Genomic DNA, 17,092 nt, shown 5'->3' with positions numbered 1-17,092 from the left:
ACATTAGTTTACGTAAAAAAATCTTTTAAACTTAAAAGTTAAATTTTTTTAAATATCTCTTATTTTTGAAATTTATTTATAAATCAGAGATTTTGATGTCACTGTGTGTTCCCTCAGAAGGAACTAGAGTCGCTGCATAAATAGGGACCTTAGACAGAACTAAACCATTTTGGACCCTCGTAGCCAGTACTCCTCCTTAAATTGGTCATCACTCGTTAAATGCTGAAATTGTCCTTTCAACTGCTGCTATAGATACTTTTCATTTTTCACTCCAGAGTCACCCGTACTTGCCACTATTTGTGGTTTAACCAGTTGGATGGAACCCTGAAAACAGCTCTGATTTTTTGAAATCAAACCAGTTACCGAGCAATCCCTGGTTCAGCACCCCAGCGGTATCGTATTACTTGGATGACTTTTTGACCACGAGCATATTTAACGTCCCAAAGTCACCATTAATGAAGACGGTGGATCTTCGACAAGCGAGGACCGAACCCGGGCCACTCCGGTCACTAGTCTTGCCGATCAGGCCACCACGGTCTTGCCGTAGATACTGGGAGAAAGGCTATAGTATCAAGGGCAAAATATTTGAAATTGATGAAAAAAATCGTAATTTATGGCAATATTTGGTAGTGTTGTAGGAGAAGGATTCGGGGTGTTTTTCCGAAATTTGTTCAACATTGAAGCCACTTTTAAACCATTTTTGGGTCATTAGCTTCTTCCAGAACTTTTTCAAAATTGAAGATTTTAAAATCCTGACAAAAAAATGACTTTTAGAGAGACCGAAAAAATTTTCAAAGTGAGCAGGTCAACCATTAGAAAGTGGAATGAAGGTGAGTCCAATAAACTTGAATACTACGTAAGTTATGCAGTTAAGCAAATACAAGAGGTCTGTCTCAAGTACACGAGCATCATGTACCATGGACCAAATTACATAAAACTTGCGAAAAATATACAAAAATAGAAAAATATTTTTTTTATAATCCGAAATATTTTTTTACTTATGCAGAAAGGCTTGAAGTTAAGTTTTAATAACTAAAAACCATAAAAATCATACATTCTTATTTTGAAAACCAAAAAGTTCTAGAAGTGGTCCAAGGTACTCCCCTAGTATTTCAAATATTTGCTTTCAAAAATAGTTGATGAACTGAGAAGACTACTGAAGTTGTTTACTTTTTTACTCATTGTTTGAACACAACATAGACGGATACTATTTTCGAAACTTTATATGGGGGGGGGGGGGTCGTGACCCTCGCCTTGTACCCGCCTTACGCACACACGACGACAGGAGGGATATTATGGAATAATATTTGCATTCCTAAAAAAATAGCTTTTCAATAAAAATTTCAAAATCATTAAAAGAACATACTATAACAGATTGCAATGGACTTTCATACATAAAAGAAATACCATTCATTTTATTGTTATGAACAGATTATTGAGAAAACAAAAATTACAATGGGAGGTCAATATGAAATTCTCGGGCAGTATGCAGTAAAGTAAATGCACCAGTAGTGGCCACTGCTTTAGTAGTGGCCACTTTAAGGTTTATATTTTAAAAATAAGGATTCTAGGGGTCTCAGTGGATTCAAACTTGCTGGAAGTAGAGCTCTGGCTATAGTGTAGTGGGTCGTTTAAGGAAGAGTATGTATAGCATCATGGAAAATTGTCATGAAAATTGTCATGGAAAATTTATCAACTATTTAGTATAGTCGTCTGGACTGTCCATGTTTTTTCAGCTGTCTTCTAACGCTTCTCCGTACCGAGATATATAAACATTGTGTTGCATTATGAATAGAACAATGCTCAAAAATAATATTTTTAGAGCTGTAACCAAGTGATGAAATGTGAAAGATCATGTTTGCAACTTTTTCAACTCGAAATAGTTGCTTTCTTGGCTGACAATTTACCTGGCCACTACTAGTACCAAAGAAGTTGGGAAATTCAAAAATGGCTACTGAGTGGCCACTACTGAATCAGAAAGGTTTTTCATGAATCAACTCAATTTTCCTTTTAATAGGTTGTAATCTCTTTACATAAAAACCTGCCTCATTTCTAATGTAAAATTATTGTGTGATCTAGTAGTGGCCACCTGGTGGCCACTACTAGGTAGAAAAAATACAACAAATTGATATTCTGGCATTTTAAAAAGAGACGATTAAGGAATAGTAGGGCTATAATATGCTCATTGAGGTTTTTTTTTTTTTTTTTTTTTAATATAAATATGGTAATTGTGATATTGATGGCCCACAGTTCAAAAAAGCCACAAAATATGCTTCACTGTGGCGACTGCAAGTGCGTTTACTTCTTGTATGGACAGGCCCGGATTACTCAACAGGCCATCCCTTAGGACCTGACCTAAGGGCGAATATCACGGGGGGACGGAATTATTAAATAGCTTGTTGGTAAATAAAAAAATAGGAATTTGGCACACTAGTACATATAGAGGAGAAAAATTCTACTAGAATCGATTGCAACCTGCCTGCTGAGCAGGTAAAAAATGAAGGGGGAAGGACATAATGATTGATCGAAGTTAATCCCTTTTCTAATCAAAGCAGATAATTGTTAATTTTTTAGTTTTAAGCAATCATTTCTTGAAAATACAGATTTTCTTAAAGTAAAACACTTATTAGAAGTCACATGCAGTAAAATTAATAAAAGCCATGATATATAAAATTTCCAACTATAAAACTTGTTTATGGAACAATTTTTCTCTTGGAAGTCTGCAAATCATGTCAATAAGTATGTGTTTTGCAATTAATAATCTATTGATTCATATTTATTTATGACTGCTAATAGTCAGGGACGTCCAAAATTAAAATTTTTGGAAAGGGGGAAATTATCAGTTTACCGAATAAAAAATATGAGCATTGTACTACTAGTAGTTTTCTAAAATATCTGTGACTAGAAATAATTTAATAATTTCTAAAATTATGTTTACCATAAATAACATAAATAATCAGAAAAAAATTAAATATTAAATTTAAGTACTTAAAAATTAATTTACCAGACAATACCAGTTCTTTAACCATGAAAGTTTTAGGATAGGTTACAAATATTGTAAAATTTCCGAATTTGCGAAATATGTAACATTTACGGACATTTTAAAAATTTTACCTTAGAAAATTCCCTGATTTCTGTAATCGATGTTCAAAACGTCTGTAATTAATTCTTCAGACAAATTTTATTTTCTAAAATCTTCATTAACTTAAGACACAGCTGACACAGAATTAACGATAATTTTTATGAGTCTCTTGAATCAACACGGGTGACTTAAAATTTTCGCATTGAATGCGATCGGCAAAATTAGAAATCTAAAAGTCTTCAACTAAACAATAAGACGTATAAAGAGGGTTAAAATAATGCTAAATACATAATTATAAATGTCCAAAAGGTAAAATCACATAGAAAAGAAAAACGAGCGAGTTTTAAAGAAGAGGATGCAATCGGATTTAGAAATGAGTGAAAAATTGTGATTAACACGTAATAGCGTAAAAAATGACCAACATGCGTAAGTTTAATCTTATGTGTAGAATTCGATAAATATGCATGTTTTTGAACTCAAAAATCCATGACCAATTTTTAATTTCCATGATTTTTGAGCATTTTTTGCCAAAAATCATGACTTTCCGTGACCATTTTCGATCATAGCCGAAATCCACGACTTTCTAAGCGCGCGGACACCCTGCCATTAGTCGTATTGAAAACTTATGCTACCAATTTCCTATATCTGTTGCTGTACCTTGGTAAGTTGCAGGATACAAATTGCCCTAGAATTACATTGAATAGTGCTTACCTTACTATGAACTAGCGTACCTGCACGGCTTTGTCCGTAGTAGAAAAATTAAAAGGTCTTTTTGTTCGCCTATGTATTTACAAATAATATATGGCGAATTTCTCGCCAATTGGATTGTCCATGTTACGGTTCCACGTTATGATAACTTGGTAATTTACTCGTGAATCTTATGATAATTCCAATTTTAAGAACATTTGCTCGGGGAAAAAGTTCTTAAAATTGGAATAGAAAAAGAAAAAAATCTAATTTTTCGAAAAATCGCTTCGAAGTACCCTCCCAAGCTAAAAACTAACTTTGCCAAATTTCATGAAAATCGGCAGAACGGTCTAGACGCTATTCGTGTCAAAGAGATCCAGACAGACAGAGATCCAGATATCCAGACAGAGAGAGACTTTCAGCTTTATTATTAGTAAAGATGATTTCGTAGTGATAATAATTATTCAGTTCATACTTACCAAAGTTCATATGTATAATACTAATATAAGTATTCATTTTCTTTTACTTTATTTTTTACATTAGCGTACAAAAAATACAAATACAAATTTTCTACTAAATTTTTTTATTTTATCCTAAGTACGTATATACTTTGAAGAAAGAAATGTACAATAAAAATGTGATTAATATATTAGTACTTAATGTAACTATCATATTGAATCAATTTTATCCACCAGTTATTTGAATTTAAAGAGAGTAATGTAAATTCTGAAGAAAGGACGTCAGATGGCCACTACTGACTCATGCATGTGGCTACTACTGAAAATCTCAGATTTTGGAGTGGCCACTATTGAATAAAATTTGAAATATGGGAAAAAATGGATAAAAAATTGAAATTCTGGCATTTTTAGAAAATGGGACGATTTAGGAATAGTTGAGCTGTAATACGTTTATTGATATTTTAAATTGGAATTAATATTGTACACCCACACTTTAAAAAAGACACAAAATATGCTTAACTGTGGCCACTACTAGTACGTTACCTTAGGTGATTCATAGCATCGATTTCGAAAGTCATTAGATTTCATAAAATACAGACCAAAAAAGTTTAACTATACATGTAAAATCGTATTTTTAATATCTGCAAGTAATTTCGTTCCTTGTTAATTCACAACAGTCAAGACATAATTTTCTTTCTTCAATGCAGGCCTTATAAACCACATTTCAATTTTTAAAATTTTACAGATATCACATTTTTAGTGTTCACTGAGAAATTTTTATCATCATTCAAGCTATGCGGGAATCAGTTCTCTTGAATTGTGTACAGACCCGTCATTTCAAATATGGCATAAATTTAATGTACACTGATGCTGAACAAAATCATCGAACTAAAAATACTTAATTTTGCCGTTATCATAACTGAAATCAAATAATTTTTACTTTTTCACTTGTTTAATTTGCATTTCTGCGCCACACTCTCTTATTCTTCGCACCGCTTACTCGAGCGACTTCTATTGAGTGATACTGTACTGTAATTTAAGCTTCGCTGCACCCATTGTCTAGTGACACAGTTGCGCAATTTACAGGAAAGCTGAAAGCTAGAAAACATGCTTTTACAAATGTTTTTGGGTAATACAGGTTTAGGTTGATCAGGAACAGGCAATTGCTCCACTATAGCTTCGAAAAATGATGGTATTGCATTGCATATGTGTGGGCGTGTTTAATGTTGTTTTTCAATGGAATATACACCGTTGGCAAAAACTAGACTCAAAAATTTATAATTTTATTTTAATCATAACTTAAATTCAATCTAATTTTACTTTGTTGAAATGAAGATAAATAATTTAAATTTTAAAATAAACGGAAGCTCAACGTTACGCAAAACAATTATTGTAATTTTGAAAATTTTTTACTTTAATATTTTATTATTACCTGAAGTCTGGACAAGAATAGAAATTCAAAGAAAAACAATCCGGGATTGCGGTTAAATGTTCCTCGAATAAGGACGTTTGAAGTTATAATTTGAATTGATGTTGCCCGTTAATGATCGTTGTTGTTCTATTAATTAAAAAAAATCCGAATGTAGGACATTCTAAATTGTCGATTTCCCCCCTTAATGCATTTTTTAATTGTTTTTTTTTTTTTTTTTTTTGGCTGAAAAAAAAACAATCAATCTTATCAATGAATAATGCTATTACCCTTTAAAAACATTATTTCACGCGAAAAATACGGCTACATAAAAAATAGTAACACTGTAAAAGTTAGTAATACAGTAACCCCTTGTTATTTTTTGCTTTTCGGGGGACAAACTAAAAGAACGATATATCCGAAAGCGCGATGTAACGGAGGTCATTAGAAATAGTCATAAGTCCAATACACAAGTAAATTAACATTCGTTCTTTTTGAAATAATTTTCTAATGGTCACGATGTAGTTCACGAATATACTATCACACGTATTGATATTTAAACATGATTGAAATTTAAGTAAATTTTCACCGTCAGGAAGTTAAAAACATCAAATGGGGAATGAAGACAACATTCAACGCACATCTAGCAGACACGAACATCTCGTCGACAGGTTTCAGACAATCGGTACGAAAAACCAGTTCATTCTGCAGTGAGCGCGCACACCTAAGCGACAGGGCGGGGGTACGACATTTGTCTCCGTCTTACCCCCTTCCCTCGAAGTGTAGCAGGAGGGATATTTGTTCCTGGTCGCTCCTGCGTCGCCAATGACAAAACAGCAAGATGAGTGTTGTGGTGCTAGAAAGCGCTTAATTTAGTATCTCCTTTACCAAAAACGTTGAAAACAAAAAGAAAAATTATATGATTACCTATCGTTGGATTGTTCAAACAAAATGAAAATGGAGATAGCGTGGAATAAAGTTGGAAGAAAGCTAAATCCTACTGGAAAATTACATTTCAAAAACTAAAAGATGATAATATTGTTAATGTTTTTTCATTACTTTTGGATTTATGATATTTTTATTCTAAGCTTTACATGAGGTATGTGATAATGTAAAATTTATACAGAAATGTATGCATTTGACGCCTTTTGGAACCATTTTGCACGTTGTAGTTTACTTATAAATGAGTAAGTTCAATGATTTCTGTAATGGTAATTTCTGTAATGAAATGAATTATTTTAAGAGGTTTTCAATTTAACTACCAAACTATGAACATTCAAAGTTGAAACTTAGTTCAGTTGTTGAAAAAAGTCTGAGGCGCTGGAAGAAATTGGTCAAAACGAGCTAAATGAGAATGCACTGAGTTCCATGTTTGAGAAAAAAAATGTGACGATATAATAAGTGTTATGTAATTTTTTTCCACTAAAATCATTGTATTATTGAATAATAATATTTTTTAAATAGATAACTGATATGGTTTTACATGAATAACTATTAAATGTTAATAACACTGTCCTAAATGTTTTTAATATTAAACGTTTTAGCACCTTCATATCTTTTAATGAATTGCGTGATTAGTGTTGAAAATTCATTAAAATAAAAGCAATTTTCGAAATTTGATACTCAAATTGTAATGTATTGCGCTGTTTGTAAGTCAAACATTATTATTATTATTATCAAATGATAAAGTTATTGTTATCAACGTTTCAAATATTTAATATTCGGTGCTGAATTTATTTGTTTAATATTAAGTTAATTTGTACTTTAAATACGTCGTACAGTTAGTCAAGTGCATGCGACTTGCGTATTTATTTATTATTTCAGTTACATTCCTTTATTTAATAATTCCCTTATTTATTCATTCACTATTTTATTCACTCATTTATTTACTCATCTGTTTCATTTTCTTTTCATTTATTTCTTTTATGTCCATATTTGTTTAAGATATCTTTAATAACTTTAATAATCAAATAAAAAACATTTCCTGAGTAAAATATTAAATTTTTCTCTTTGCCCATCAAAAAAAAAAGTTACATTTTCCACCGTTTTTTTTCAAGGTACAAATTTACTGACAAAAATAAAAAAATGAAAATATATTTCAGTGCAAGTTTTATTGTAAAATTTATTGTTCGTTCTTTATGTATCGCCATTTTCAGGACAAATTTCCAATTTGTTCATCTAGAAAGTTTTCTCAACTATTTCACTTTGACTCACATTCCACACACAATTGATTAGTTCTTGAAAATTCATAGGATATTACAAGAGGTTTTGATTAAGTTTAATTTAGGTACTTAACACTAAAAAACTTAAAATAAAAACATCAATAAACAAAAGCTCAGTCTGAAATTTATATTAATTTCTTCTTCAGCTGCGAGTAACAATAAAAACAAAGCTTCATCATCAGATGAATCGTTATCTCACCCGCGAAACATCGCCATGTTTGTTGACAACTGATAAATGTAGCACTGTGCATGCGCGCTCGATACCGTCTTACCTGCTGGTTGTCTGTCAAATGTGCGCTGAAAAATGTTTTGTCGCCGACGTGAAGCAGGCAAGACAAATGTCGCGGGCATGTTTTAGACAAATATCCTCTAGGTGTGCGCCCTGCCTAAGAGTGAGCATTCCAATACCCTGTTATTCCCAATAGACTTTCTAATCCGTTTTTGACCTGCTGTCACATTGTTTACAGAGAAATATTTTGCCCGTTCAGATCATTCTTCCTTTCTTTAGTGCAAATCCAGGTTTGTGCAACCAAGCGCTAAGCTTTTCTGTACTAAAAGGGCGTATGTTCTCTTCTTCATGGGCTGACACCTGCTTGATGTCTGTCACCCATTGTAAAGGCAATGTATCAATACAAAAGATGTTTAGTAGTTTACGAACTTGAAACTGAAATATACTGCGTCGGTATGTACATTCGGATGACAGGAATTTCCAGCGAATTCCGAAGAATAGCTTCCTTTTGTTCATTGACAAATAAAGAAAGATACCTTCTCTGAGCAATACCATATGTTTTCAGAATTGGTTTCAAACTGAAAGCGAAGTTTATTTCTTATTTTAAGCTTAAATATTTCGGGAGACAGAAGAAAAGAGCTATACATCCGAATGAGCGATATAACAAGGCGCGATATAACGAGGGGATACTGTAATAACTATTTTTTATACTAACGTCTTTTTCCCACAGTTTACTTTTTCCTTCTTTCTTTGAGAAAAGCGTTTTAATTGTTATTTACCTCCAGAATGATTTGGTGTTTCTAAATGCATATTTTTTGTTTTGTTGAATCACTAAATACAGTTCTTCGTACATTAGAATTCAAAGGACTTTGAAATGCCTAGAGTTTTAACTCCTACAGAAGAACAATTACAATTGATTATAATTATGGCCCTCAGATATGTTCAAAAATCTCAAAGTCAAATAGCTTCTTTATTTAAATTCTCAAGATGGGTAAAAAATGTTCTGAAGGTTCAGTTTGCTTGTGGAGAAAAAAAGATGTGATCTGCATTACTGCATTTGAAAAAAAAAATAATTAAAAAAATAAATAAAAACGAGCTGATGTGTGCATCACATGACTTCCTTTTACTCCAATTTAATGTCATTTCCCTATTATTGGCATTTTTAATGTGATTCAAGTTTACTCTCTACATATCACCAACAGTGGCCAAATTGAAATAGATTTTAAAAAAAAGAAAAAAAATCCGCCAAATTTGTCGCCAAATTGGCGACAAAACTTGGCGACCAAAATGGCGATATATCGCCAAGTGTCCGCAAAATTATAACACCACTTGAGCTTACATCGAAATTAATAATAATTCCCCCCCCCCAAAAAAAAAGACCCCTTTAGAAACACCCGAATGCAACCGAAATGGGAGGTGCACAACTAGACCCCGCTAGGAGTCTACGTACCAAAGTTCAACTTTCCAGGACTTACCGTTCTTGAGTTATGCGACATACATCCGCACATACGCACATCCGCACATACATACGTACATACAGACGTCACGAGAAAAGTCGTTGTAATTAATTCGGGAATCGTCATTATGGATATTTCGCGTGTCTATATGTTCTTGGGCCACGTGTGGTAGAGTCGAAAAAAAAAATCAATGTTCTTTCGGGGGTGAGTAAAAGCGGAATTACGGTCGATTTTTGAGTGATTTTTTTTTTTTTTGCGAATACAATACTTCCTTTTTACTTTCTTCTATATCTAATATATAGAAGAAAGTATTGCATTCGTGCAAATTTTCGAATTTCGAATTTTGACGGATTCGAACGTTTTGAGGTGTGCTGAGTCCATTTCGACTATTTTTGGACAATGTCTGTCTGTCTGTGTGTGTGTGTATGAGTGTGTGTGTGTGTGTATGTGTGTGCGTATGTGTGTGTGTGTGTGTGCATGTGTGTGTGTCACGTCTGTGTGTGACCAGTTTTTTGTGGCCGCTCTACAGCAAAAACTACCGCATGAAATCGAACGAAATTTGGTACACATATGTGCCCCTATGTGAACTTGTGCCCATTAGTTTTTGGTGCGAATTCCTTCAAGGGGGATGGAGCAATGGGACGTTTTTTGAGTTACGCGTGATTGCTATTAATCAGGAAGTAACTGGCGGAATCAAACAAAATTTGGTCCATATGTTGCCAGTAACAGGGACAGGTGTTGATTCAATTTTGGTGTCAATAACTCAAACGGGGGTTGAGCTATAGAACGTTTTTTTTTTGTCAATTGTGACTGCTGTATCTCAAGAAATAATGAACGGAATGAAAGAAAAATTTATCGGCAAGTAGCCCTTAGTGGGTATAAAAGCTGATTTTATTTTGGTGTCAACAGCTAAAAAGGGGGTAGCGCAATCACCCGTTCTTTTTTTCCATTGTGAGTGCCCTATCTCAAGAAGTAATGCTACGTTCTGGTTGAAATTTGGAATATATGTGAATCCATATGTAAACAGACTTTGGTTAAATTTTGACACCAATCGCTGCAAGGTTTTTTTTTTTTTTTTTTTTTTTTTTGCGAATAAAAATAGCTTTATTAATGCAACAATAAGAAAAATAAATCGTAATAGATTGTCGTCTGCGTATTTCTCGTGATTTTAATTGTATGGAAATGATTGGAAATATTATCTCAATGATTTAAAATTTTTAACTGTTGCCATCTTATGTTTGTTAACAAATAAAATATTTGTAATTAATTCAAGCAAGGCTTTTAAAATAACTTTCAAATTTCACTCTTTGCTTTGCTTTTGCAATAATTCAGACATTGGGATGGTCGTCAAGTTTTTGCATGTGTAGTTTTGTTTTTGTTAGGAATATTGCCTCCTCGTCAAGCAATGGGGAGGGATCAGAAAAAAAAGAAAAATATAGAAGAAAGTTTCGTGATGGCCACAACATACTAGTAATTGTATTCGGAACTCCAGCGCTCGAATACGCTACCTTGCGGTGATTTATAAAACTGCGTCTGCACCTAAAACATTGCCACGTTGCGCATCACGTGTGTCTGTTGACGTAAACACAGGCAGTTTGTTCTGAGTATTTATTAACGCAATCGATGTGTCTTAGTTTGCTTTCAGCTACAGAAATTAATTCGTCCCTTAGTAGTATTCTCGAGCTTCTCAAAATAATGTTAGTTTTTCTTATTTCTTTCAAAAAAGTATTAAATGGTGGAAGCGTAAACAAGAAAAGTCTGGATTAACAAAATTGGATAACGTTATACCAGGTAAAATTTTTTATTGTTTTGTATGAATTTGTAAGAATATGAGTTTTTTTTAATCTTAAATTAATTTAACTAATCATATTTTACAGCAGCATTTAGTTGGAATGGACAGTATGCAAAATATTTTCTTGAATTTATTATCGTAGAACAAAATGAAAAATGTTTAACCGAGAAAGAATTTACTTTATTCCTTTTATTCTCAGCTGAAAGGTTTCGCCAAATTTGTTTAGGGTTATAGTAGTTTTAGTATTGTGCAAGCAAAGTAGACTTGGCGAGTTTTCGCATTTTTAGTTAAACCATTTTTAATTTTTATCATGAGTGGAATAAAATGATAGTAAGATTACAGAATTCGATAAGCAAAAAGAAATAATGGTCAATCAACTGAAAAGAAAACTACCACCATATATAAACTGTGAGTACACATTTTATTTATTTTGTTCTGAGTGAATTTGAATCAGTTTTTCAATTCGATGGAAAAAAAAACGAACTTAACAACATTGACTGGACACTTTTCCTTAACCTAATTCCACATAAATGATTTAAATAACCTTTGTTACTACAGTATCCTACTGAAATAGACAGTATGCAAATAAATTTTCTTGAAAATATTTATCGCAGAACAGATTGAAAAATCCAGAAAGAACGTTAAGAATTTGAACAATAAAAAATAAAAGTTCGCCAAAAATCTGTTTATAGGCTTATGGTTTTAAAATTATGTGAAAGAATAATGTATCTTGACAAGATTTCGCATATCAGGTAAATCATTTCCATGACGAATGAATTAAATGCATGATTTCTTTGGATATCCAATCATATAGTCATAGAAATAAATTATCTAGTGTTAAACGTTACTCTTGACAGTCTGCCACGTATGTGCACTATGTGACAAAAATGTCAACAAATGCTGGAAATGTCACGAAACTGAACTTAATATGTACTAATGTATAGAAAAAACGGTACAAAATGAAAATGCCGTTCGAAGCGAACCAAAAATTTATGAATTCCAAATTCAACATCGTGAAAATGGCTGCTTCAGAACAACTTACTGTGTGTTCTGCATTAATTGTTTACTTTCGTAATACTTTTTGGTTTCTAATCACTTTCTATATGGGTCAGAATAACCAAAAGACTTTGAAAAATCTTTTCAAATGAATAAAGCGAAAAAATCATACATACGAACAAAAATCACAACACTTTTAGCATTTTCTTCGTTACCACATGCGTTTGTTTTAGTTTTCAATTCCGCCATTAGACAGTGACTGCAGTGCCCCCTATAGTTCGTTGGAGTTGCGAATGGAAATGATCGGAAATATTATCTCAATGATTTAAAATTTTTAACTGTTGCCATCTTATGTTTGTTAACAAATAAAATATTTGTAATTAATTCAAGCAAGGCTTTTAAAATAACTTTCAATTTTCACTCTTTGCTTTGCTTTTGCAATAATTCAGACATTGGGATGGTCGTCATGTTTTTGCATGTGTAATTTTATTTTTGTTGGGAATATTGCTTCCTCATCAAGCATGGGGAGGGATCAGAAAAAAAATATATATAGAAGAAAGTTTCGTAATTACCACAACATACTAGTTTACTTTCTTCTATATCTAATATATAGAAGAAAGTATTGGATTCGTGCAAATTTTCAAATTTCGAATTTTGACGGATTCGAACGTTTTGAGGTGTGCTGAGTCCATTTCGACTATTTTTGGAAAATGTCTGTCTGTCTGTGTGTATGTGTGTGTGTCTAGTCTGTGTGAGACCAGTTTTTTGTGGCCGCTCTACAGCAAAATGTACCGCATGAAATCGAACGAAATTTGGTACACATATGTGCCCCTATGTGAACTTGTGCCCATTGGTTTTTGGCGTGAATTCCTCCAAGGGAGGTGGAGCTATGAGACGTTTTTTGAGTTACGCGTGCTTGCTATTTCTCAGGAAGTAATCAAACAAAATTTGGTGCATGTGTTGCCATTAACAGGGACAGATACTGATTCAATTTTGGTGTCAATAACTCAAACGGGGATTGAGCTATAGAACGTTTTTTGTCGTCAATTGTGACTGCTGTATCTCAAGAAATAATGAACGGAATGAAAGAAAAATTTATCGGCAAGTAGCTCTTAGTGGGTATAAGAGCTGATTTTGTTTTAGTGTCAACAGCTAAAAAGGGGTTAGCGCAATCGCCCGTTCTTTTTTTCCATTGTGAGTGCCCTATCTCAAGAAGTAATGCTACGTTCTGGTTGAAATTTGGAATACATGTGAATCCATATGTAAAGAGGCTTTTGTTCAATTTTGACGCCAATCGCTCCAAGAGGTGTTGATTTTTTTTTTTTTTTTGAGCAATCACGATTGCTTATTGCTTTCATTTGACCGTTTTTGGTGTCCGTGCCTTTTTCAACTTGGACCAAGGACACCAGCACCACCGCTCACCGTCCTCTGCTGGCGGCGCGGCGCGGCTGCTCCGGTTTGAGCTATCCGATCTCCTGGTCGGAGGCGTCCATGTCCTACACACACGCACGTTCACACACACACACGACTTCACACACATACACGCACTTACGTGCATACACACAGGTCTACGCGCACACACAACTATGCACACGTAGGAGGAGAGGCAGGCTTGGGGGGGGGGAGCCATTTTTAGAAACCATAACTTCAATGAGTAGGGTCCTGTCTCAGTTCGTGATTGCGAAAAACATAATTTGGATTCAAAATTTTAGAATTCAAATTAATTTTCTTTTTTTTTTTTTTTTTTTTTTTTTTTTTTTTTTTTTTTTTTTTTTTTTTTTTTGCGAATAAAAATAGCTTTATTAATGCAACAATAAGAAAGATAAATCGTAATGGATTTTCGTCTGCGTATTTCTCATGATTTTAATTGTATGGAAATGATCGGAAATATTATCTCAATGATTTAAAATTTTTAACTGTTGCCATCTTATGTTTGTTAACAACTAAAATATTTGTAATTAATTCAAGCAAGGCTTTTAAAATAACTTTCAATTTTCGCTCTTTGCTTTGCTTTTGCAATAATTCAGACATTGGGATGGTCGTCAAGTTTTTGCATGTGTAATTTTGTTTTTGTTGGGAATATTGCTTCCTCATGAAGCATGAGGAGGGATCAGAAAAAAAAAAAGAAAATATAGAAGAAAGTTTCGTGATGGCCACAACATACTAGTTGTAAAAGGAAGTAAAAAACGAGATCGATTTTTTTAAAGCATCATGTCAAACATCAGAGCGTCTTTCTAAGCTGAATTTTCAAGTCATTCAAGCGAAATTGGGATTTTTAGATGAGTTTAACAACCCCAGTACCTTCATTGAATTTACAGATAAATATAGGGGACGGTGGCCCAAAGCGGGTAGGCCATCGTATTCCCCCGCATGGTGTGTCAGCGGCGATGCATACGTATGTCGTGTTTCTCCGAACACCCCCGAGTTTTAATCAGTCCCAGTGAAGCAGCAGTGAAGCGGCATGGCGCAACCAGGTTTAAAATAACAAAATGATACATTTCTATAAAAATAAATAAACAAATAAATAAAACAAGGAAGTTTTGTAACTTGTGATTAGTCGAAAACCAGTTTTTTTTTTATTTATTTTTTATTATTTATTTATTTATTTTTTATTGTCAATAATATTACGTTTTTCTGACACCATTCACCTACAAACTGCGATAATCATTCTATTTTTTTTAATTTAAGATTATAATTATTGGAATAAAAAAAGAGATTTTTGGTAATGCGGGTCGGGCAAAGCGGGCATAGGATTTAGTCATGTATTTATTTATAATTTCTTGACACATGTGCTGATTTAGATTTTCTACTTCAATTGGATTATAAGTTCAAAAAGTTATTTTTTAGGGTGGTAATTAATTCGTCTATTAATTTAATCAGTTATTTCTTTATGTTTTATTAAGAAATGTACCGACTTTAAATTGAAAAATTATAATTTTTATATATGTATTTTTTTATAATGGCAGGTAGCTAGTCAACTAATTTAATCATTTATAACAGCGGTAGGCAGCTTAAATTAACTGCCGATCTACTTCTCATGTTTGGCGGACACTAAGGTCGACTTGTTGGAGAGGGGGTGGGATGGTTCTCCTTTCTGGTAACTAGTAACACCCGTTCAAAACCATGTTTTTCAACTTTAGAAATTTATAAATTATTCATGCCAAGTTTTACCTTCAATCAAAAGAAACTTTTTAGGACATTTTTTAAGAAAGGAAGACAAAAAGAAGTTTTTAATGAAATTTAAAACTTGTGGCACTTTCAGCGATTACAATAAAGTTTTGAAAAGTATTCAAAAGACTTTTGATTAAGAAGTTGAACCCAATTTTCCTCTAGAAAATAACGTTTGTTCAAGGTGATCTGACAAAAAACATCGTCCAGTATTAAATAAATGAATTATCAACATTTTAATGCACAAAATCTGCAAATATTTGTACTTTAAAACGTTGGTCGTTTATTCATTTAACTTTCAAGCACAAGGGTATTTATTTGTTATAGGGTCCAGAATGTTGCCGAAAACGGGCTCGAGATCGACTGGTCGATCGCAATCGACGGGTTGCCTATCGCTGATTTATAACTTCATATTTGATTGTTAAATGTACCAAATCACTATTAATTAAGCTTATCCGCTTAGGGCCCACTTGTAGAGCAAAGCTGGTTTTTCAAGTGTTTGTAATGTTTGATAATAAATAACTATTGGGTTTCAAATAATACAAATATCACTTTTTATTTTGAAGTTCAAAAACCCTACTAGGAAATATTACCGAAATTGTTGCGATAAAAATCTAAAAACTACAATTTTCGAGCATTCTTCGAAAACCTACCCACTTTGGACCACCCTTCCCTATGTATTCTTTTATTTTAATGATTGTTAAAACAACGAGACATTTGAATAGAAAACAGCAACTTACAAAATGTTTTGCCGTTTGGAATAATCTTTAAGAAAAAGAAATAAATATAACTGATAACAAGTTTTGTTATTCTTATTTATTATTTTTATTATTATCACTATTCTTTTTGTTAGTATTATTATTTTTCAATCATGAAACACTTTTGAAGAGCACCAGGATTTAGAACTTCATGTATAAATGTATTTATTTTTATCTCATTATTATTATTATTTTGTCACTAGTTTTGGAAAATAAAGCATTTACCTATCACCAACGGAAATATCGACTCATGTTACAACTTTAAATGAATTCTTTGAGGCAAAATTTTCAGTAATCCAAGATTTTTCGCCTTTAAGCTTATACTTTGTTTAGGTTTCATGTAATAATAAAACATTATCATAAGACTTTTTGAAAAGACATTGTTTTAATTTAATTTATGAGTTATTATAATGAAATTAAGGATACATTTCAACTACTCATCTTTATTTTAACAACGCATTTTTTTCTCTTTCTTTTAATTTCTTTCCTTTTTCTTTTCTTTCTTTCTTCTTTTTTTTTTCTTTTTGCTCGCAAAAAAAAAAAAATATTTGTGAGTTGTTAAAAACTTTTTTTTTTTTTTTTAACGAACCAGTGACGTTTTTTCCTATCCTCCCCTTCTTTGTGGAAGAAAAAAATTTGTCCTTTGAACCATTAAACAAAAAATATTTACATGTTAAGAATGAGATAAGTAATTATCATAATATAATTATACACAAGTGATAAGCATTGCTGAAAAATAATAACAAGAAGTTCTGTCTAGAACTAGACGAGCCTATTTTCCCGTATACCCATACTACTTTCTAGTACCTGATCAATATTCTCAAAAATAGCTAAA

Source organism: Uloborus diversus, chromosome 4 (genome assembly GCF_026930045.1).
Source record: "Uloborus diversus isolate 005 chromosome 4, Udiv.v.3.1, whole genome shotgun sequence".
Lineage (NCBI taxonomy): Eukaryota > Metazoa > Arthropoda > Arachnida > Araneae > Uloboridae > Uloborus > Uloborus diversus.
The sequence above is the reverse complement of the archived record's forward strand: the minus strand, read 5'-3'. Positions refer to the sequence as shown.